At 45.7% G+C, this 23,821-nt stretch overlaps 1 long non-coding RNA gene across 1 annotated transcript; it reads left to right on the forward strand.

The window, feature by feature from the left end:
- Positions 1 to 4,076: 4,076 nt before the first annotated feature.
- LOC132207316 (uncharacterized) lies at positions 4,077 to 23,620 on the forward strand. The gene is made up of 3 exons (XR_009443427.1): positions 4,077 to 4,159; positions 10,977 to 11,117; positions 20,568 to 23,620. It is a non-coding gene; the product is annotated as an uncharacterized LOC132207316 (long non-coding RNA).
- The last annotated feature ends 201 nt before the right edge of the window (positions 23,621 to 23,821 follow it).

Here is a 23,821-nt window from a genome sequence, read left to right on the forward strand (position 1 = left end):
GGAACTTTTAAAAGCAATTGTGATACAATTAAACGCCCATGTGCCGGCCTTTCTTTCAGGAGACAGCATGTCAGCTTCCATTTCAAAGATAGCAGAAACTGCAGATGCTGTAGAATACGACAGTGTCAGTTTCCATTGCTCCAGCTGAATCACACAAAATCAATTCTTGAGGGCTGTGTTACGAAGCGGGGTTTCTGCGCCAGTGTTACTCTCTCCCTGAATGTGTAAAATAGAAACGGACAGGAACTGAAACTGACTTTTCCACAGCCATGATAACAAAGTGTGGGGCTGGATGAACACAGCTGGCCAAGCAGCATCTTAGGAGCACAAAAACTGATATTTCAGGCCGAGACCCTTCATCCAGCCAATATCACTTTCCACAGCCATATCACATTCCTCAGTGACTGCCTCCCGCTCAGACTCACACCACGTGGATTCCAACTCAAGTTTCATCCCTCATGTTTTGAATCCTCCCAGGATCATAGATACCACCATGATGTTCAACGTTCCATGGACGGCAGCTCTGGCCACATTCTGAGATCCACCCTCAATGCGATGTGGCTGCACATGCATACTCTCAACCTCTCTCTCCAACAGCATCGTAACACACTGGCTCAGGGCTGTACCACTCCACAGTTCCACTTCATCCTCCAGCTCATTCGTCAGACTAACAAGGAATTTTTTTTTCTTTTCTGATCAGGCAATCAGGCCCACAAGATGCATCAACTCAAAAATACCAATGGCTGTCTGGAACCTACCGCTCCTTCCCTTCCCTATGACTCTATCCCCTCCCACAAACACCCCACATCATGTCAGGTATTGGCCATCCCTCCTAACCTTCTGCTCTCTGATGCTGAACTCTCTGTACTCAGCAAAGGCCTCAGCTTTATCTCTCTGCATCCAGTTCTGAGGAAGGGTCATCGGACCTGAAATGTTCACTTTTTTCCCCTCCATAGATGCTGCCAAATCTGCTGAGCGTTTCCAGTAACTTTGTTTTTGTTCCCGAACTGCAAGTGCACCCGAACTGATGGTCAGTAAAAATGAGAGGGTGTGTCCTCACACTGAATCATTGTAGAATGTGCGAGAGGAACTGGGTGTAAATGGAGCCAAGAAAGCGTGCTTTGAATGATTCAAATTAATTAATGTCTACGTCTCCACTCGGAACCAGGACAGGGACCCTTTGATCCGGGCTCAGCTCTTTCCTGAGAGATATCGGTGTCTCTGACAGGAGCCTTTGGGTTCAGATGGTTACATGTTGCACCTATGGGTTCATTTCTTTGCTGCTTTCTTGGTCAATTTCACTTTCGGCTTGGCCTTCGCTTTAGTGAACCTTTCCAATGTTTTCAATTGTATTTGCTCCTCCTGCTCTGACAGTGAACATTACAAAATCAATCCCAGCGGAGATCAGCTGTTCTCCACTAAACATAGACACACAGACCGTGCAGTTTCTCAGCATAGGGAGATGTAGCTAACCTCTAGTCAAGGTGAGTGTATGCCTGGGCAGACTTTCCGAGAAGAGAAGGAACATTGACTGCCCGGCTGTAATACAGGAGTATTGTTCTCAGGGTCAGTGCAACATGTCCAATTCTGTTCACGATCACTCACATTAATCGATACAATTCCATAGAGATTTGGGATTGTAGTGGGGATTGTTGTGATGGAACTTGCTGTTAGGGTGGATGGAGGCTATATCAAGTCTGATCAGTGTGTGAGTGTAAAACTGCATCACAGAGACGTGCAGTAAGGCATCCTTTGACTTGAGCCTCAGCATCATTGTATCCTCCACTATCAACATCCTGGAAGCTACCATGAACCACAAGCTGAACTGGACTCGCCCAATAAATGCAGTGGCAACAAGAGCAGGTCTAAGGCTATGGATACTGCAGCAAGTAACTTACCTCCTGATTTCTCAAACCTGTCCAAAATCTCCAACATTTAAGTCATGTGTTAGTGCTGCTCCAACTGCATACGGCAAGTGAGATACTATCCATGAAAAAGCTGCTCCTGTTTAATTGGCACCACATTCACAAACATCCACTCTCTCAAACATAAAATTAGACAGCACCTTCCAAACCCACAACTACTTCCATCTTGAAAGACAACAGCAGTAGGTTGACGGGAACAGCATGATCTGCAAGATCTTCTCCAAGCCACTCACCATCCTGACTTGGAGATATATTGGCCATTCAGCCTGTGTCAATCCGTGAAAATCCTGCAATTCCCTTACTACCGGCAATGTGGGTCGACCTACAGCTCAGAGATTGCAATGGTTCAGGAAGGCAGTTCACTACCACCTTCTGACACGCATTTCAGGAGGGCCAATCAATGCTCAGACCAGTCAGTGATGCCCACACCTGGCATTTTTTTTTCTTTGAAAAGTCTGCATCATTCTTGCCCAGTAACAAAGACTGTCCAAATTCTCTTAAAACATCCAGTTGTGAAACAAAGCATAGACTGGTTCATCATTTTGAATAGCATCTATGTACTGCTTGCAAAAAAGACCTTGACATTCCAGTTGCCTGACACTTTAATACACCACCTCGTTCCCAGTCCAACATCTCTGTCTCTGTCTTGCTGTAGAGTTCCATTGAAGCTCAACACAAGCTAGAAGAACAACACCTCGTCTTCCACTTGGGGACCCTGCAGCCTCCAGACTTAATATCGAGATGAATAATTTTTGTGCCTAAACTCTACCCCTCACAAGGCCTTGTTACCACATACCCTGCCATTATCCACCACCTACTGTCAGTCACTAATAGTCCCCATTAACTACTATTCAACCTCCCAGCCTGATCGTCAACAACTCTGACCAAATGTTCTTCTCTCTGTTAGGCTCTATCCTATCATTTATTCCAAACCCCATCACACTCTCCTTTTGCTTCTGTATATAAACTGACGTTTCCCCGGCCACCATCAATTCTGCGAAAAGGTCACTGGATCCAGAATGTTAATTTTCTTTCTTTTTCCTTTGAAGATGCTTCCACACACAAAACCCCTCCAGGGCATTTGGTCCAACAAGTCCCCATCGCCCCTCTGAAGAGCAGACCAAGACCTATTCCCCTACCCTTTATATCTCGTGCTTAACCCACCTAACCTAAACATCCCTGGGCACCACGGGCAATTTAGCACAGCCAACCCGCCTAGCTTGCACACCTTTGGACTGTGGGAGGAAACCGGAGCATTCAAAATTATAGTCTAACGTTTATTCTATATGAAAACAGGAATGTAGTTTATATGAGCAGATCAAAACATTAGCATGTAGTTCACATTTATGCACCTAATTTGCAGCAAACTTCATAGAATCATCATACAATCCCTACAGTGTGGAAACAGACAATTCAGACCAACGAAAAGCCCACACCGACCCTCTGAACAGCATCCCCTCCAGACACATTGCACTGCCCTGTCCCTTTAGACACACACAACCCAGAGCAGCGCATGCGTGAGGCCCTCCCCCTGCGCTGCCATTGAGAAGCATTTACTCAGTGAGTGGAAGAGGTTTGTTTGAAACAGGCCGCAATGGAGAGACCAGCGCCCAGGGAAGCGAGGGAGCAGCAGGCTCCTTCCGGCAGCGCATCGAGATGTGAGTCTGGGACACAGAGGGGGGCTCCGAGACCGGCATTGATTCGGGCTCAGTTCAGGGAGAACCGGGGGCTGTTGGGAAGAGGCCGAGCGGAGCAGGAACTGGTCCCGGAACTTGGAGAGAGAGCGGCCTGGGGGCGGGGAGAGAGAGGCCTTTCTCGGGCTGTGTGTGGGCCTGCTGAGGGAGACACAGCGGCAAGAAGCTGCTGGGGGTCAGTCTTGTGGTATTTTTTATCCTCTCAGCACTGATGGAAATTCATCGATTAGCTTCTGTTTCACGCTGTTTTTAGATACTGTGCCGTGAACAGTGGAAATATTGCCAGACTTTCTGTATAACAAGGTGTAGAACTGGATGAACACAGCAGGCCAAGCTGCTTGTCCTGCTATGTTCGTCCAGCTCTCCGCCTTGTTATCTCGGATTCTCCAGCATCCGCTGTTCCTATTATCTCACATTTTCAGGGTTTTACAGGAAGCGTGTATTCTCTCTTCCTCCAGGCAAATACTTGAAGGACCTGGATGTTACCATATTTCCTCGGTAGAAAGCCATGTGTGACTAGCTGCTTCTGACAATCAGCAGGTATGTAGCCCATTGACATTGACACCGGTTTTGAAGATGGATAGACTGAACGGTCATCTGGAACAGACACTCGGGAACAGCATTAAATCTGCACTGACTAAGGGCATTTTCAAACTTACAATCAAGACAAACAAATAGATCATGCTGTAACATAGTGGCAACAGCCATACCTCAGTTCAGTGCAGAAATGGGAAGAAACTGCTCACTGAGAGGACAAGAGTTACTAAAATGGATGAAACACGTTTATATGAAGCTTATCAGTAAATGAGAAGCTTATCAGGAAATGAGAAGGACAGAATTAATTCTTTGTGGAATAATTCTAACCCTCTGACTCACACACACACACACACACTCTCTCACTGTCCAAAGGTGCATGTTGCAATATGGAACAACAAACGTTCTGTATACGCTGCAAATCATAGAAAATGGTACATTCAAAGTGATCTCCCCAAACAACCTCAAGTTATAGAAGTCTGCAGCACAGCAAAAGGCCCTTTGGGTCTGCGCCAATGAAAAACAGCTAACAACACTAAACCCAATCAGTCAGCATTCTATTTCTACGAATGTATCGAGGCTGCAGAGGAACTGCTGTCCCCACCCTTATCACAACATTATTCTCCATTTCTTCACCTTACAGGATTGAACATTGCTTTTAATTTTTCCTTCAGTCCAACAAGAAACATTGTACATCTCCTTTCATTTTGTTTTCAAATTTCTACAAAGGGTTTGAAGTTACTCTCGACCTTCCCTAGTACACTCATGTTAGTTTCCATGTTCTTCTCTGTTGGATGCCAGTCACATGAGCAAAATTTGGAATAAACGTTCAGACCAGGGACTGACCAATCTAGAATAAACGCACAATCAGAGACTGACAAAGGGAGAAATGCCTTCACTTTTAGGCCCTGACTCTGAGGGGATTAGATGAAGACTCATTCATGTTGAGCAGCAGAGATTAGAAAAATCAAACACACTCCTGCAACTTCTGAAAGTGATGTGTTCATTTTAAAAAGATACTCATGCACTGTGAAATACAATGACAAATAATGAGAAGCAGATTGACAGATAATACCAGAGACTGAATAAAGTACTGATGAAAACTCACTTCATCCATGCTGACATTCTGGTCAAGAGACTGAGAAAGAGTGGACATGTTTCTGCGAGAGTCAATGTATGAAAAAGCTGTTTTACAGTACATGAATCACACCTTATGAGGAGTATCAGATCATGACATGACATGAGCTAGAAACACAAGGAGACATACAGAAACAGTCAGTGTGACATGAATCAGTAACAGTCTTTAAAGATATATTGACGAGGAGCATGCAAGAAAACTCGCTCACAGCCAGTCATTGAATGACGAAAGGAAGATAATGAAATTTATCCTTACACAGATTTCCAGATATGGACAAATGTAAACTGATGCACAAACTCACCAATCACAACAGAGAGGAGATTTGATGTTCGATGTTTATTTGTTACATTGTCTAGTTATGATTGACAAAGTCCACTGTGCACTCAAATTAAAACAAAAAAAACTGAGATTGAATGCAATGAAATTAAGCCTCACTGGTAAGGACAAATGTCAGTGCAAAATTAATCCCTCAATCATACAGGGTCAGTGAATATCTGTAGAGTTTATGCTGCATTCAGATACAAAACCACAAATGAACAGGAAAGGAAAATGAAATCCATATACAGCACCTGAGACTGTTGCAGACATCGCAAAGCTGGCACTCCAGCTATTCAAAGGCTGATAACTACAGAATTAATGTCAAGTTGGCACTACCAGATAGACACTAGGAGTGAGTGGAAGAAGCTCACATTCTCACCAACTACTGGAAACTAGTATGCAGAATAGAATGTCCCAGTGCAAGCACAATGGGCAGAATGGTCTACTTCTGCACTGCACCTCATCCTGGTGATGAAGGAAATGACATTCTGTTGTTCAGAGCATTAGTATAAATATATAACGTAGAAATAGACAGATAGTTGCAGAACATAACTCTCTTTATTGAAAGAGCACTAAAAATGTCCAACAGAAAATGAATCTAAATACCTCATTGATACTACGGAACCCAGAAAAAAGATCCCGTACTGACACACAGAACCAGCATTCGGGACGTGCGGTACTGAAAACCGACACTCAGCACGCAAACTAGAAAACGTGTTACTGATTCAGAATGGTTCTCAAAGGAAAGCAGCCCCACTTCTATGACCCCTCCTAGATCCTGCCAACTGACAGTAAAGGTAGAAGTCACAAAATGCAGAAGAGATTAATAGCCTGTCTGGACACCTTCATAGCGATATCAGAATGTATCTCTCAGTCAAAGAGAATATTACTGGTTGCCAAAGAATCAAGACACATTGATACACAACAGTAAAAACTGACAGGTACAGATTGATATCTATGAAGACTCGTTGACATTCCAGAAACAGACAAAAGAAAGCTAATGTTGAAACTCGCATTCACATGGCAGGAACTGATGGGTACAAATTTTTCATGACATTCGTATTCAAACAGCAGGAAATGACAGGCAAGGACTGATCATTTTTCTTGCCCATTTGCACAGCATAAACTGACGAGGAGAGAATGATAAATTTATTTCCACATTCAAAACCCAGAAACTGACAGGTACAGGTTGATAATTGATAACTAATAACTGACAGGGAGTGGTGGAGACATGTGCTCACACATTTATGTTGCAAATACTGACATGAAGAATATTATTATTCGATGCAAATTCACAGAGTAATAACTGACAGGTACACATTGAGCAAAGAACCTACCTCTGACGTCTCCCCGATATCTACCTCCTTTCACTTTAAAACCATGTCCCCTCGTCAAAGCTAACTCCACTCCTCTATCTCTACCTCTGTTCATTTTGTACACCTCTATGCTGTACCATATCTGTGATTCTGATTTCGATGAGAAACGAGCCGTTGTGTTGGTAGGCTCATTCAGAAGGTCAGGAGGAATGGGATACAGGGGAACTTAGCTGCTTGGATACAGAATTGACTGGCCAACAGAAGACAGCGAGTGGTAGTAGAAGGAAAATATTCTGCCTGGAAGTCAGTGGTGAGTGGGGTTCCACAGGGCTCTGTCCTTGGGCCTCTACTGTTTGTAATTTTTATTAATGACTTGGATGAGGGGATTGAAGGATGGGTCAGCAAGTTTGCAGACGACACAAAGGTCGGAGGTGTCGTTGACAGTATAGAGGGCTGCTGTAGGCTGCAGCGGGACATTGACAGGATGCAGAGATGGGCTGAGAGGTGGCAGATGGAATTCAACCTGGATAAATGAGAGGTGATGCATTTTGGAAGGTCGAATTTGAAAGCTGAGTACAGGATTAAGGATAGGATTCTTGGCAGTATGGAGGAACAGAGGGATCTTGGTGTGCAGATACATAGATCCCTTAAAATGGCCACCCAAGTGGACAGGGTTGTTAAGAAAGCATATGGTGTTTTGGCTTTCATTAACAGGGGGATTGAGTTTCAGAGTCGTGAGATCTTGTTGCAGCTCAATAAAACTTTGGTTAGACCGCACTTGGAATACTGCGTCCAGTTCTGGTCGCCGTATTATAGGAAAGATGTGGATGCTTTGGAGAGGGTTCAGAGGAGGTTTACCAGGATGCTGCCTGGACTGGAGGGCTTATCTTCTGAAGAGAGGTTGACTGAGCTCGGTCTCTTTTCATTGGAGAAAAGGAGGAGGAGAGGGGACCTAATTGAGGTATACAAGATAATGAGAGGCATAGATAGAGTTGATAGCCAGAGACTATTTCCCAGGGCAGAAATGGCTAGCATGAGGGGTCATAGTTTTAAGCTGGTTGGTGGAAAGTATAGAGGGGATGTCAGAGGCGGGTTCTTTACACAGAGTTGTGAGAGCATGGAATGCGTTGCCAGCAGCAGTTGTGGAAGCAAGGTCATTGGGGTCATTTAAGAGACTGCTGGACATGCATATGGTCACAGAAATTTGAGGGTGCATACATGAGGATCAATGGTCGGCACAACATTGTGGGCTGAAGGGCCTGTTCTGTGCTGTACTGTTCTATGTTCTATATTAGTGATGCCACAGATCTCACATTCTCTCACCATATCAGAAATGTGTGACCATTCATCAGAATGGTTCTCAGAATAAAGCAGTTCCCCTCCTATTATCACCCCATGTCCTCAACGTCTCCATCCCCTCACCTACCACATGGACTGACACTTAACTCATAAATCACGCAATGCAGAAGAGATTAAGACGCAGCGTCAACATCCTAACAATAACTATCACAGAGTGAATCATGAAGTTACAGAGAATAATACTGGCTTTCAGAGAACTAAGCCATTTTGATAAACGAGGAGAAACTGACATGTACAGATCAATAACTAAACCCATTTGTTCATATTGAAGAAGCACACAAACCGATGATGATGACACATTTACTACAATGTAAATATGTGACTATCGTTATCAGTCTCTTTTGGTTTCTGCTAATTTCAGTCAGGCATTCACACTGCAGTAACTATCAGGGAGAGATTAAAAACTACATTCTCACTGACAAAGCTAAAACTGACAGTCATAATGATAACTACATTCCCAGTTTCACAGAGCATAAAGTGATAAGTACAGTCTGATAACTAGACTCTCCTATTCACAGAGCAGAATCTCACAGACATATATTGGTAACAGCACTCACATTCACGAAGCAGGAACTGAGAGGTATATTTTGATAAGAACATTTACAAATTGCAAGACAGAAACAGAGAGGCATACATTGGTAACTGTACTCATGCTAACGCAGCAGAAACTGACAGATACAGGGTAATATTGTCTCTGTTAATTCACAGTGCAGAAACTAACAAAGAACAGACTGGTAAATATACTCACCCATTGACTTTGGTGAAACTGGCAGGTATATATTGATAACTGTATTGATTATATATAAATGATTTGGAGTTGGGTGTTGAGGATAAAATCTCTAAATGTGCAGTTGATACTAAGCCAGGGAGAAGAGTGAATTGTGAGGATGACACTGAGTGACTTCACAGGTACATTGACAAGTTGGCCAAATGGGCAGAGACCTGGCAGATAAATTTCAATGCAGACAAAATATGAGCTTGAGCATTTTGCTAATAAAAACACAGAGAGACAATACAAGCTTAAGGGTACAACTTTGAGGGGAGTATTGAGCAGAGAGATCTTGGGGTTCATGTGCATTATTCTCTGAAGGTGGCCAGGCAAGTTGACACAGTTGTGAAGCAGTTTCAAAGGATCTTTGAGTTTAAAAATAGAGACATTGAGTCTGAAAACAAGGAAGTAATGCTACATCTCTACAAGTCATTGCTAAGACCACATTGTTCAGACTGTGTTTGTTCTCAGTTCTGGGCACCTTACTTAAGGAAGAAGTCTCTGGGGAGGGTCCAAAGGAGATTACTAGAATGACAGCAGGAATGAAAGATTTTACTTACATGAAAAGATTAATGAAATCAGGCTTATTCCCCTTGGAGCAGAGAAGATTACAAGGAAACTTTATGGACGTGTTCACAATTATGAAGAATTTTGAGAGAGTGAAGTTCAATACTCTGTTTCCACTATGTCAGTAACCAAGGGTCACAATTTCAAGATTGTCACCAAGACAGCTAGGAGTGAGATGAGGAGAAAAATCTTTACTCGGAACGTTGTTCGGATTTGGAATGTGCTGCCTGGGAGAGTGGTGGAGGTGGATTCCATATGAGGTATGAAAAGAGAGCTGGATATATGTTTGAAAATGATGAACTTAGACGCTAATTTAGATAGATCTGGAGAACAATTCTGCCTAGAATTATTGCCAGCTCACCACAATTAAAAAAATAAATGCAGAGTCAATTCAATTCATTGGCTAATCTGTTCTGACCCACTGACCAGGACATCAAATGGATACTCAAGCTGGGAATGGACAGCACAAAATCTCAAATCCCTGCCATCAAGGGTCCGCTGGGTGAAGACATTTGTCCCCATCTCAGTCCTTCCCTGTCTCCTTTAGCCTGTGACTGCCTGATTCTGGACTCACGCACCCTCGCCTTATACTCTGGCCATCAGCAACACCTGTGTTTACCACTGTTTAGTCCTGTTAAAATTTTATAGATTTTTGTGAGATGACCCCACATTCTTCTAAACTCCAGTGAATATAATGCTAATCGATCCAGCCTCTCCTTATCCATCAGGCCTGCCATCCCAGGAATCAGTCTGGGAAACCTCGGCTGCATTCCCTCCATAGCCACGGCATCCTTCCTCAGAGATGGAGACCCCAAACTGCACACACAATACTGCAGGATGAGGTCTCTCCCTGTACAATTGCAGCAAGACAGCCCTGCTCCTGGACTCGAACCCTCTCGCTATGAAGGCCACCGTCCTGTTGCCTTCTTCACCGTCTGCAATGCTCACTGTCAGTGACTGGTGTACAAGGTACTCCCAGGTCTAATTGTGCCCCCGCATCCCTATCTGTCACCTTTCGGATAACAATTTGTTTTCCTGGTTATGCTCCCAAAGCAGATAACCTCTCGCTGATCCACATTAAACTGGATGAACCATTTCTGTGTCAAGTCTACAAGCTGGATATTCAGAGGAGGTGGGTGGTGAGCGCACAGGCACAGAGGGGGCAGACAGTGAGCATGGGGGACAGAGGGGCTGGGTGGTGAGAATAACACTTTATCTGGAAGGCAGTGAGAGTGTACAGGATGAGCTGTGAACATCTGGGGTTATTACACAGACCAATTCCTCTGAGAAACGCACACCATTGGAACAAGCCTAAAACTGACGATGATGAATGTTATTTCTCTGTACTCTGAACAGGGCGTGGCCAGCTCTGCCAAGGTGGCAATGGATGCCAATCTCAGAATGTCCTCCGACAGATTGCCTTCATGCCGAGCAAGTGAATGAGATGTCCGCAAAGCGGACATTATTCTCTGAAGAGTAAAGTGCAGAGCGGACCAGGTAAGAACGGCAGATTTCGCTCCCAAAAGGGCCATCAGAGACAGGAATGGAAAGAGGCCATTCAGCCCCTCGAGCCTGCATTCTGTTGGACTGTGGCTGATCCACCATTCCTCGTGTCCACTTTCCTGCCCATTCCTTTGATTCCCTGGCTGATCAAGAATCTATCAATCCCAGCCTTACATCTGCCTCCCCCCGATGCAACAAATACACATGTTCGCTGTGGCAAGAAGTTCCAAAGATTCCTAGCTCCCTTAGAGAAGAAATGCCTTCTCATGTTAGTCTTCACAAGTAAACCAGATGGTTCTTTGTTCCTGACAATGTTCATCATTAAAATCTCAACTCCAGATCTGCTTTGTTTAAAGTTGAATTCAAAATCCATTACCTGCCACAGCAAGATTCAAATTCAAGTCCTCAGTGTACCCCTTGGACATCTGACAAAATTACCTCCCCATTAGTTTAGAAATTGAAAGTGAATCTCATCAAAGTGCAGTGCTCAGATCAGAATAAATTGACCCACACCGTTGAGCTAAACATTGACAGTAGTGGATTCCCCACAGTGTAGAAGTAGGCCATTGGCCCATCAAGTCTCTACTAAACTACAAGGAACATCCCACCCAGACCTGCGCTGCTACCCTGTCCCTGTAACCATGCATTTCCCATGATTAATCTCCCTAATCTACACACCCCTGGACACCACCGAACCTGCACACGTTTAGACCAATGGGAGAAGCCTGGAGCACCTGGCGGAAACACACAGACAATATGAGGCAGCAGTGCTAAGCACTGAGCCACCAATGTTTTTGCCATGTAGGGCTTGATTGTCTGGTCGTGCTGAAAGCGCGGGGTTCAGTTCCTGCACTGGTTGAGATTGCTGTGAATGATCGTTCCCCTTTGCCTTAGATGTGGTGACCCACAGGTTAAACAGTAAAACAGTTGTTGTTGCTGTCTCTCTCTCTCTCTCTCTCTCTCTCTCTCTTTCTCTGCAATGAGACAACAGTGACTCGACATTAACCACATGCTAAAACATAACTTTGCTGATTAAAAATTATCTGCCAGCTTTTTCACTGCAAAATAACTTGAGTGTTTCCCGCCTGATGCAATATCACAGTGACGGGTAAATAAAGGACACTTTAATGACAGAATGTATCTGAAAGCACTGGGAGAGGGTGTAGAGGCAGACTTACCAGGATGTTGCCTTAGACGCTGGAGAGTGTCAGTGATGGAGAGAGATTGGAGAGATCAGGGTTGTTGTCTTTAGAGCAGAGGAGATTGAGAGGCTGGACATGAAGGGGATGTATCAAATGATGAGGGACCATAGATTGTGTAAGCAGGAAGAAACTTTTCCTCCTTGATGGAGGGACCAATGAGGGAAAACACTTCCATCCAGAGGCTAATAGAATGTGAGGCTGGATGAACACAGCAGGCCTAGCAGCATCTCAGGAGCACTCAAGATGACGTTTCGGGCCTAGACCCTTCATCAGAGAGGGAGATGGGGTGAGGGTTCTGGAATAAATAGGGAGAGAGGGGGAGGCGAACCGAAGATGGAGAGAAAAGAAGATAGGTGGAGAGGAGAGTATAGCTGGGGAGGTAGGGAGGGGATAGGTCAGTCCAGGGAAGACGGACAGGTCAAGGAGGTGGGATGAGGTTAGTAGGTAGGAGATGGAGGTGCGGCTTGGGGTGGGAGGAAGGGATGGGTGAGAGCAAGAACAGGTTAGGGAGGCAGAAACAAGTTGGACAGGTTTTGGGATGCAGTGGGTGGAGGGGAAGAGCTGGGCTGGTTGTGTGGTGCAGTGGGGGGAGGGGACGAACTGGGCTGGTTTGGGGATGCGGTGGGGGAAGTGGAGATTTTGAAGCTGGTGAAGTCCACATTGATACCATATGGCTGCAGAGTTCCCAAGCGGAATATGAGTTGCTGTTCCTGCAACCTTCGGGTGGCATCATTGTGGCACTGCAGGAGGCCCATGATGGACATGTCATCTAAAGAATGGGAGGGGGAGTGGAAATGGTTTGCGACTGGGAGGTGCAGTTGTTTATTGCGACCCGAGCGGAGGTGTTCTCCAAAGCGGACCCCAAGCCTCCGCTTGGTTTCCCCAATGTAGAGGAAGCCACACCGGGTACCGGTGGATGCAGTATACCACATTAGCAGATGTGCAGGTGAACCTCTGCTTAATGTGGAAAGTCATCTTGGGGCCTGGGATAGGGGTGAGGGAGGAGGTGTGGGGGCAAGTGTAGCATTTCCTGCGGTTGCAGGGGAAGGTGCCGGGTGTGGTGGGGTTGGAGGGCAGTGTGGAACGAACAAGGGAGTCACGGAGGGAGTGGTCTCTCCGGAAAGCAGACAAGGGTGGGGATGGAAAAATGTCTTGGGTGGTGGGGTCGGATTGTAGATGGCGGAAGTGTCGGAGGATGATGCGTTGTATCCGGAGGTTGGTGGGGTGGTGTGTGAGAACGAGGGGGATCCTCTTTGGGCGGTTGTGGCGGGGGCGGGGTGTGAGGGATGTGTTGCGGGAAATGCAGGAGACGCGGTCAAGGGCGTTCTCGAACACTGTGGGGGGAAAGTTGCGGTCCTTGAAGAACTTGGACATCTGGGATGTGTGGGAGAGGAATGCCTCATCGTGGGAGCAGATGCAGCGGAGGCGGAGGAATTGGGAATAGGGGATGGAATTGTTGCAGGAGGGTGGGTGGGAGGAGTTGTATTCTAGGCGGCTGTGGGAGTCCGTGGGCTTGAAATGGACATTAGTTACAAGCTGGTTGCCTGAGATGGAGACTGAGAGGTCCAGGAAGGTGAGGGATGTGCTGGAGATGGCCCAGGTGAACTGAAGGTTGGGGTGGAAGGTGTTGGTGAAGTGGATGAACTGTTCGAGCTCCTCGGGAGCAAGAGGCGGCGCCGATACAGTCATCAATGTACCGGAGGAAGAGGTGGGGTTTGGGGCCTGTGCAGGTGCGGAAGAGGGACTGTTCCACGTAACCTACAAAGAGGCAGGCATAACTGGGTCCCATGCGGGTGTCCATGGCCACCCCCTTAGTCTGTAGGAAGTGGGAGGAATCAAAAGAGAAGTTGTTGAGGGTGAGGACGAGTTCAGCTAGGCGGATGAGGGTGTCGGTGGAGGGGGGCTGGTCGGGCCTGCGGGACAGGAAGAAGCGGAGGGCCTTAAGGCCATCTGCATGCGGAATGCAACACAACCCTCACACCCCGCCCTCGCCACAACCACCCAAAGAGGATCCCCCTCGTTCTCACACACCACCCCACCAACCTCCGGATACAACACATCATCCTCCAACACTTCTGCCATCTACAATCCGACCCCACCACCCAAGACATTTTTCCATCCCCACCCCTGTCTGCTTTCTGGAGAGACCACTCTCTCCGTGACTCCCTTGTTTGCTCCACACTGCCCTGCAACCCCACCATACCCGGCACCTTCCCCTGCAACCGCAGAAAATGCTACACTTGCCCCCACACCTCATCCCTCACCCCTATCCCAGGCCCCAAGATGACTTTCCACATTAAGCACAGGTTCACCTCCACATCTGCCAATGTGGTATACTGCATCCACCGGTACCCGGTGTGGCTCCTCTACATTGGGGAAACCAAGCGGAGGCTTGGGGACTGCTTTGCAGAACACCTCCGCTCGGTTCGCAATAAACAACTGCACCTCCCAGTTGCGAACCATTTCCACTCCCCCTCCCATTCCTCAGGCGACATGTCCATCATGGGCCTCCTGCAGTGCCACAGTGATGCCACCCGAAGGTTGCAGGAACAGCAACTCATATTCCACTTGGGAACACTGCAGCCCAATGGTATCAATGTGGACTTTTCCAGCTTCAAAATCTCCCCTTCCCCCACCGCATCCCAAAACCAGCCCAGTTCGTCCCCTCCCCCCACTGCACCACACAACCAGCCCAGCTCTTCCCCTCCACCCACTGCATCCCAAAACCAGTCCAACCTGTCTCTGCCTCCCTGACCTGTTCTTCCTCTCACCCATCCCTTCCTCCCACCCCAAGCCGCACCTCCATCTCCTACCTACTAACCTTATCCCACCTCCTTGACCTGTCCCTCTTCCCTGGACTGACCTATCCCCTCCCTACCTCCCCACCTATACTCTCCTCTCCACCTACCTTCTTTTCTCTCCATCTTCAGTCCGCCTCCCCATCTCTCCCTATTTATTCCAGAACCCTCACCCCATCCCCCTCTCTGATGAAGGGTCTAGGCCCGAAACGTCAGCTTGTGATCTCCTGAGATGCTGCTGGGCCTGCTGTGTTCATCCAGCCTCACATTTTATTATCTTGGATTCTCCAGCATCTGCAGTTCCCATTATCACTCACACATTCATCCAGAGGCTTGTGGGGACCCTGCAACTCGATACTTGTGAAGATGGGAGAGGCAAAAACCCTCATCACATTGAAGAAGGATTTTGATGTGCACTTGGGATGCGTTGGCAATGGGCTGGGTGCTGGGGAAATGGAATTAGAGAATAATGAAGTGGTTGTTTTTGACTGGTACAGACTCAGTGGGCTATTTTTCTTTTTGTGCTGTAGACCTCTTCAACACTGTGACTAGCTCACTTTGAGATATTTGTTCTACATTCACGATACTATCTAGATATAAGGTGATTTTTTTCCATTTCATTTTTGAGGTAAGGGGATGGTCTTATGAAGAGAGATTGAGCAGTTTCAGCTTATAATCTATGGAGTTTAGAAGAATGAGAGGGGATCTAATTGAGGGATATAAGATGGGAATGAGAAGGAAAGAGAATGTTTGCTCATGTGGGTCAATCTGGAACAACAGGTCAACATTTCAGGAGAAGGTGTTGGGACAGATTGAAAACAGAGATAAGGAGGAATGGCTGCTCTCCAAGGGAGAGAGGGATGTGAATCTGGGGGATTTGCTGTGCTTTTTGTACACACTGCTGTTCCCTTGTGTGTGAGGGATGTTGGCAACTGAACAAATTGGAGGAAGAGACAGATATATTTTTAATCAATGATGGGTGAAAGGGAGTGGGGGCAGGAAACTGGATCTGAGGCCAAGATGGGGTCAGCGTGCCATATTGAATGGGGTCGCCGACACCCAAGAGGCTAAATGGTCTCCTCCTGCTAGCCCTTAAGTTGTATTGGTCATTCAGTTACCTGAGCGCATTTTAGCATGGGTGCTACATAGTATGTGGACAGAACACTCTTATTCTGAGGTTCAAAAGTGTGTGATCCCCTCCAGGTCACTCAGTAAGAGTGAATCTATGAAACATATAATAGCAGAGCAGCATTAGGCCATTTGGCCCATCGAGATTGCTTTGTCATCAAATTATGGCTGATATGTATCTAAACCATACCCTCTTACCTTCTTCCCCTGGTAGTTGATCCCTTTACGAATCTCTTTTCCACAACCCTCTGTGGCAATGAGTTCCACAGATTCATCACCCTCTGGCTGAGGAAATTCCTGCTCATCTCAGTTCGAAAAGGTCATCCCTTCACTCTGAGGCTGTGCCCCTCATGTCCTCGTCTCCATTCTGGCCTCTCAATATTCCCTAAGTTTCAATCAGATTATCCTCATCCTTTGAATCTCCATTGAGTACAGATACACAGTTCTCAACCACTCCTCATCAGACAAGTCCTTCATCTCTGGGATCTTGTAAATCTCCTCTGGATCCCCGTCTGGGGCCAGCAATCCTTCCTGAGATACAGGGCCCAAGGCTGCGCACGGTATTCCAAGTACGGTTTGACCAGAGCCTTATACAACCTCAGCACTACGTCTCTGCTGTTGTATTCTAGCCGTCTTGAAATGAATGCTAGTGTTATGTTAACTTCCAAATGACCTTGCATGTTAAATTTAAGAGAGCCCTGAACTGGGACTCCATGTCTCTTTGTGCTTTAGATTTTCGAAACCTTCCCCATTTGGAAAACAGTCAATGCTTCCATTCCTACCCAAGCGCATAACCCCACACTTTCCCCCATTCTATTCCATTGCAATTTCTTTGCCCACTCTCCGAGCCTGCCCATGCCCTTCTGCAGCCTCTCTGCTTCCTCACCATTACCTGTCCCTCCACCAAACTTCCTGTCATCAAAGAAACAGCAAATGACAAAGCTCCCTATGAGAACGATGCTGGACCCAGAGCGAATGGCCCCAGTGACTGAGGCCAGAAGGGGCCACTCTCAGATATTACGCTGTTGTATTGGGGTAGTAAACAGTGCCCAAACTTTACGTGTCCCCTCAAAACAAGATGAACAATATCGCAGTTAGCCATCAGTGTCTGTTTCCCTCTTCCAATTCCCGTTACCCTGTTGTCAATTTAGTTGGCATTGATGGAATTTGACAATGATTTTGGTGAATTGCAAACACTATCGTGATTAGTAAATTCAAATCACGTAAAAAGATTTGAGTAGCTTGGGCAGGTCTTTGTTCCAGGCTTTAAGCAAGAGGAAAGCAGTGATATTAAAAGTGGCTGGGTTTTCTGAGGGTCGAGATGAACCAGAGAAAATCTCCACTTTCACTGAGCCAGAAATGTCATCAAAATATATATAATGTATCCTTTACCAGTGATTCTTGGCTTTGGGATAGTGATGGCCGAGTACACCAAACCACCATCCAGCTTGCTATCATCTATAATCAGAAACAATAAGCAAAGGGAATTGAAGGGTTAGAGAACAGAATTTTAAATGACAGCAAAGACCGCCTCCAGATTAAAGACAGAGAGATAATTAAGGTCAGAGAGCCAACCCGGCAGGAATATAAACCGAAGCTGTTGGCAATGTACAGACATTTCTCACAGCAGGTCACAGAGCAGGTGACTCAACAACGCTGAGTCTGAGAAATTGACAACGGAAATAACGAGATGTCCAATGAATTCCAGGGATATTTTGCGTCAACATTTGGTACAAAGTGTGCACCTACCATCCCAGAACAAGCTAACAATAGGGAAATGGAAGGTACAGGCCTGGGAAGTTAAAGTATTTTATTCAATCATCTGGCATGGGCATTTCCGGCATTTATCACCCAGCCCGTCCACAATGGCCCCCTTGAGAAGGTGGTGGTGAGTTGCCTTATTGAACCTCTGCAGCCCACCTGCTGTTGGTAGCCTCTCAATGCCCTTCAGGAGGGAATTCCAGAATTTTGACCAAGTAACACTGAAGCAGTGGCTGATCTATTCCCAAATCAAGATGGTGAGTGGCTCAGAGGGGAACTTGCAGGGGCCAATGGTCCCCATATATCTGCTGCCCCTCTAGATGTATATGGTTATGGGTCTGGAAAGTGCTGTCTGCAGTGCATCTTGTTGGAGGTACACACTGCTGCTACTGAGCGTTAGTGGTGGAGGGAGTGGTGGCTTGTGGATGTGGTGCCAATAAGCAGGGGCTGGCTCCTTTGTCCTTGGATGGTGTCAAGCTTCTCAAGTATTGTTGGAGCTGCACCCATCCAGGCAATTGGGGAGTATTCTTTCACACTCCTCACTTGTGACTGAGATACTTGGAATGGCTCAATCAGGGCAGCTTCTAACCATATCACCTCCAAAGGTATGAAATCGTGAAATATCAAGGTCTAGAGCTGGATGAACACAGCAGGCCAAGCAGCATCAGAGGAGCAGGAAAACTGACATTTCAAGCTGAGACACCTCTTCAGATCCTTTTTTTTCTGAAGAAGAGTTGAGGCCCGAAACATTAGCTTTTCTGCTCCTCTGATGCTGCTTGGCCTGCTGTGTTCATCCAGCTCCTACACCTTTATCTCAGATTCTCCAGCATCTGCGGTACCTTCTATTTCATAAAATATCAATACTGTGTTACCTTCCTTCGGGGGACACCAGCGTCTCCCCTACAATTTACAAGTTGAGCCATATCCATCTCAAGCAACCTCCCTCAGACAAATGGAAAGCCTTTGTTTTTACACAGTTTAATAATATTTCTCTGGCTTTGCTCCATTGCTCTCAAATATTGAGGTTTGTGAACAAAATGAATGTTTACCATCATGTGCCCCTGTGTTCTTTACTGAACAGTACTCTGCTCTAGCACAGCTCATCAGTAAAGGGTCAATAGAAGAGTCAGAGAGCTGTTATCAACAGCAAACAGTCAGTCAAGTGGCAAATAATATCTGTCCTTGATGAGTTTCCCCAAACATTTCTGTGATTCTTTTTAAATCTGATATTCATTGACTGAAGAAAGCTCATGGAATGCTGGCCTTTCTATCCAGAGGATTGGAGTACAAGGACACAGAGTTATGCTGCACTTGTACAACACCCTGGTTAGACCCCACTTGAAGCAGGTCTGGAGACCACACTTCAGGAAGGATAGATTGGCCTTGGAGGGAGAACATTGCAGGTTTACAAGAATGATACCTGGACTTCAGGTTTTATGTCATATTTAGAAGGTTAAGGGGTGGCCTGATCAAAGATATTGTCAGGAAAAGACTGTGTGGTGAAATAGAAACTATTTCCACTGGCTGGGGTTTCTGGACCTATGAACAGCGTAGCCTGAGAATTAGGGCCAGACTGTTCAGGAAAGATGTCAGGAAGCTCTTCCACACACAAAGGGTGGGAGAGGTTTGGAACTCGCTCCCACAAACAACAGCAGATGCTGGATCGGTTGTTAATTTTCAATCTGAGAGAGAGAGAGAGAATTTTTTTGTTCAGCTAATCTATTTAGGGAATAAACGCTAAAGGCGGGTATATGACAGACCAGCCTCAAGGAAATGAATTACCTACTCCTGACTTCTTTTGTACGAATATTCAACATTCATAAATCAGGAAGAATCTGTAGTTACGAAGTGTCATTTTCATGCACTGGCGCAACCACAGATTGAAATACTTCCAGATGTTTTATTTTCATGCACTCCAGATCCGCACCGCCCTATGGGACAAACAGTCCTCAAATCCCCTTCTACGCCTCTTACTTTTCACCTTAAAATGTTGCCCCCTCTTCCTTTGTCATTGACCCCCCCATCTGAGGGGAACAGCTGCTTCCTATCACCCCCCCTGCCCTTCCCATGTCCTTTGTAAGAGAGTCACTGAAACCGACCTTCAATCCAACTTGTCCTTGCTGACCATGTTCCCAAACTAAACTAGTCACACCTGCCTGTGTTTGGCCCATATCCCTCCAAACCTTTCCAATTCATGTACTTTCCCAAATGTCTTTTAAATGCTGTCCTGTACCCACATCCACCACTTCCTCTGGAAGTCCATTACCTGCATGAACTGCTCTCGATGGAAAACAAAAATTGTCCCTTATGTTTTTTGTTAATCTTTGTCCTCTCACTTTAAGAAGAACCCGAGTTTTAAACTGCCCCAACCTGGAGAAAAGGCACCTGCCATTCTCCTTATCCATACCCTTGATATTTTATGAACCTGGATCAGGTCACCCTTCAACCTCCTGTGCTGCGGTGAAATTAGTCCCAGCCTATGCCACCTCTCTCTTTAACTAACCCCTTCCATTCCCACCAACATCCTGATACATCTTTTTCTGAACCCTCTCCAGATTAACAATATCCGTAGTGGAACATGACAACCAGAACAGGACACAGTACTCCAGAAGAGGCCTGAACAACATTGTGTACAACCACAACATGATGTCAGAACTCCTGTACACAATGTCTGAGCAATGATGGCAAGCGTGCTCAATGCATTCCTCACCACCCTGTCAACCTGTGACTCTGTCTGCAATGAATTATGTACCTGAACCCATCAGTCTCTGTTCTACAAAACTACCCATTTTACACATCTCTATCATTTCCGCCTTCCTCAACAACCTTCTCTGCCTGAAAGAAAACAACCCAAACTCTCTCCATCACATACAGAAAGAAGATTTGTTTCTGTCAGTCTTCCCAATTGGATAAATACCAGTGCAAACAATGACTAATACATGATATTGTAGTATTGGTAGTTCACAGATTCACACTCTCACCATTCAGTTGACTTCGCCCAATCTCTGCATAATCGAAGTTTCTTGTGCATCTGTCTTCACTCACATCCTCAGCTCAATTTCCCATCACCTCGCTTGGAAGGAAGTATTTTCAGATTGTTACCCAAGCAAGTCTCAATTCTCCTTGCGACAACAATTCACAATCTTCTCCCCCTTTGAGAGAAGCCGTTTGTTCTCACTTCTGCTTTTGATCTGCCACACCACTTGCTCCTGAAGCAATGACTCTCTTGTTCTAGATTGCCTCACATGAAGAGACATCTCCTCTCCATCTATTTTTTTCAATTCTCCCCTTGAGCATCTTCTATCCCTCAATTTAATCTCTTCTCATTCTTCTAAACTCCAGAGAAACTGCTCAATCTCTCTACTAAGGCAAACCAGTCATTTTTGGAAAGAATCGAGTGAATCTCCTTTGAACTGCCTCCAATACAACTACACCGCCCTCATGTAAAGAAACCAAAATTGTACCAGTCTCTCCTCACAAAGCTCACATTTCATTTTGTCATCAATCCAGTGAAACTGCTGTGAACTCTCTCCAATGCAACTGCTTTCCTCCTCATGTCAGTGGACCAAAGGACTAGACAGTACTCCGGATGCAGAAATCCCAATGCCTTGTACATTTGAGAAGTCACACAACACCAGGTTAGAGTCGAATTAGTTTATTTAAAATCACAAGATTTTACCACACTGCCCCTTTGTCAGGTGAAGCGAAGGAGAGGCACATACACAGAATTTGTAGGAGTCTCAAATAATCAGTCTCTTTAGGTGATGAATAGTTTCAGAGCATTCAGACGATGTCAGCAGCTGAATAACAAGCAAAGGGATGAGCTAAAATCTGATAAAATGAGGCAGTGAGATAATTACGAGAACTTAAAAATATGATGGTGTTGCAAATAAATGAATGGGATAACATGACAGGTGCAAGAGTCATATACCAAGGGTTTAACCAAAGTAATAAGTAAACTAAAACTGTATAAACTAATGGAGGTAGAGAGATCATACTAATTTATCAAGCTGGTTTTGTCAGAACAGGACAGCGAACAACGTTTTACAATTACAGACCGGTGGGTGGGGTCACATGTAGCCTGCCATGAGCCCAAGATCACGGTTGAGGCCGTCTTCATGGGTAGGGATCTTGGCTGGCAGTTTCTGCTGCGGTGATTCTGCATTGTTGTGTATCTCGAAGGCCACCTTGGAGGATGCTTACCTGAAGATCGGGGCGGGGGGGCGGTGTGTGTTGCTGAATTAATATTAGAAGTAATACTGTCAACACTTTTGATCACCTGCAGAGACTTATTATTCGACTCTCCACTCAATACCTTTAAATGATATTTTCATCTCTATGCCACAAATCCTGTATCTGCGTGCTTCTCCTAAAGCTTGTGTTTCCAAATAAATCTGTTGGGCGCTAACCCGGTGTCATGTGACCTTTGACATTGTCCACTCCAGTCGAACACCAGCACCTCCACTTCATTGTGCGGTTGAAGCAACACTTCCCTACGTTTATACTCCATGCGTTTAGCAATAAATGACTTTCTTATTACTTGCCGGAGCAGCATGCTAGATTTCTGAGATTCATGCACAAGGACATTCAGATCCATCTGCACGAATAAATTATTAATTTTCTCTCCCATTCAGATGGTAAGTTGCCTTTTTCAATTCTTCTAACTACAATGGATAACCCCATCATTGATGTGACTGAGCCACACATTTCAGTGTCAGATGGAAGGTGTCCTCAATTTGATCTGTTTTGCTTTCAATTTGCAAATGAGTCGGACACAATAGTATATTTGCCACCATGTAAAATTGTTGGGTATGCACCCCACAGCAATTTTCACCCCATTTGGACTGTTTTTGAAAGCTGTTACAAGCCGCTAAACACCTCACTAAATTACCTCTGCTGCCGGGATCTGCTGGAAGAATCAGCTGGAAAAACTGAGAGAGAGAGAAAACATGGGAATGTTTTACTGTAAATATTTGGCTTCACTTGTTTGCAAATAAATTTGGTTTCCTCGACTGATGTGCAGGTAGCAATAATTCAAATTTTATCCTTTAGTTTACATCTGTGCTGACCAATCTTTCAAACACAACACATTACTTTGTCTGTCTTCCCTTGTAATTCCATCTGCTGCTCATTCAGCCTGCTCACACCCTCACAAAGTACATTCACTCGTGGCACATGGACATCACCGGCTGGGCCCAGCATTTATTTTCCCTGTCCCTACTTGACCCCTTGAGAAGGTCGAGGGAGCTGACTTCTTGAACCGCTGCAGTCTGTGTGCTGTGTGTAGATGCACGATGCCCTTAGGGAGGGAGTTCCAAGATTTACTGACCCAGAGACACTGAACAAATGACTGATATATTTTAAAGCCAGGATGGGGAGAGGGTCAGAGCAGGATTTGTAGCAGGTAGTGTTCCTGTGCATCTGCTGCACTTGGCCTTGTAGATGATAATGGCCATGAGATGGAAGGTGCTGTGTCCGCATCTCTGGTGAAGCTCTCCAGTGCATCTTATTGATGGTACACACTGCTGCTGCTGAATGTCAGTGATGGTGGGATTGGATGCTAGTGGATGTAGTGCCTGTGAGTATTTGTGGGTGAGTGTGAGAGAAAGCGAGATCTTGTCTGTGAGCAAGTGTGTGACAATAAGAGTGTGCCTCTCTCACACATATACACACTGACTTTCAATTATACTCCCACTTGCACACGTTCACTGTCACACACACCCTCAAATACAAATGAGCAATGTTACTTTGAAACCCACATTGAGCTGTGACTGGAGAACGATCACCGATTATCTGCCGGAGTGTCTCA

The sequence above is a fragment of the Stegostoma tigrinum genome, chromosome 44 (genome assembly GCF_030684315.1).
Source record: "Stegostoma tigrinum isolate sSteTig4 chromosome 44, sSteTig4.hap1, whole genome shotgun sequence".
Classification (NCBI taxonomy): Eukaryota; Metazoa; Chordata; class Chondrichthyes; order Orectolobiformes; family Stegostomatidae; genus Stegostoma; species Stegostoma tigrinum.